Raw genomic sequence first — 1,079 nt, 5'->3', positions numbered from 1 at the left:
GCGTCGTCCACGCGTCTGCCCGTCGGTCGCCCCGACCCAGCGGCCTCGCGCGGCGTCCTTGCGTCGGCCCGCCGGTCCCCCCGACCCGGCGGCCTCGCGTCATGCGGCGGCCCTTCACCGCCGCCGTTCGCGCGACAGCCCGCCTGTCGATCTACGACGGCCGTCACCGCCCTGCTCCGACCGGGACTCCCGCATCACCCCGACCCGGCGGCCAGTCATAGCCGCCCTGCCACCCGCCGCCGCCGGCTTCATCTCGGACTCCGCTGCCACCGCGCCTCCACCGAGCGGCGTCCCCGACCTCGCGCGCGATCGGATTGATCACCCGCCCGCCGCCGCGATCCGCCTCATCTACGCCGTGCGACCGACCTGGCCCGTTGGTTGCGCGCGCCTCCGCAGGCCCCGTGAAGACCGTCCCGAGTTCAGCGCGCCCCTCTACCGATCGAGCAATGGGCTGCCGCTGCGTCGCCCCGTCGGGCCGCAGCGCCGCCGCCCCGTGGTTCTTCTCCTAGCTGCACCGACCCACGTCATCGATGCGTCGCCCCTTCGGGCCGTAGTACCGCAGCCCGCGGTCCACTGCCGCCTAGAGACCGTCCGCTCCAGGTCGTCCTCGTGGCGGCACCGACCCTCGCGCCGCCACTGCATCGCCCCGTCGGGCCGTAGCGAGCATGGCACGCGGTCCACGCCGCCATCCAGAGGCCGTCCCCGCGGTTGCACCGACGACCCGCACTCCTCTGCCGTGCCGCCTCTTCGGGCTGTCGGGCCGTGGCCCACGGTCCCTGCCGCCGCCCCGAGGTCTTCCCGCCGTCACCCCGACCTGCCCGCCGCCGTTGCGTCGCCCCTTCGGGCCGTAGCGCAGCGGCCCACGGTCCCCTTCGTTGTCCACGCGCGTTGACTTCCCGTGGTATGTCTCGCGCCGCCTCCCTTGGCGCGGGAACGCCACCTCCACGCCGGTCTCCGTCATGCTGTCGGGTTCTTCGCCTACTTCGAGTACCGCCGCCGCGCTCTTCTTCGGCCGCCGCCGCTGCAGCCGCCCGTCCACCCCCTTCGTCTTCGTCTAGCACCAGCCCGTCGCCAGCGTC

General features: G+C 74.3%; 1 pseudogene; it reads right to left on the bottom strand.

The window, feature by feature from the left end:
• Positions 1–642, bottom strand: part of LOC119358032 — a 4,725-nt pseudogene extending 4,083 nt beyond the window's left edge.
• Positions 643–1,079: the final 437 nt, after the last annotated feature.

This window comes from Triticum dicoccoides, chromosome 2A, assembly GCF_002162155.2.
Source record: "Triticum dicoccoides isolate Atlit2015 ecotype Zavitan chromosome 2A, WEW_v2.0, whole genome shotgun sequence".
Lineage (NCBI taxonomy): Eukaryota > Viridiplantae > Streptophyta > Magnoliopsida > Poales > Poaceae > Triticum > Triticum dicoccoides.
This window is presented reverse-complemented; position numbering and strand designations above follow the sequence as displayed.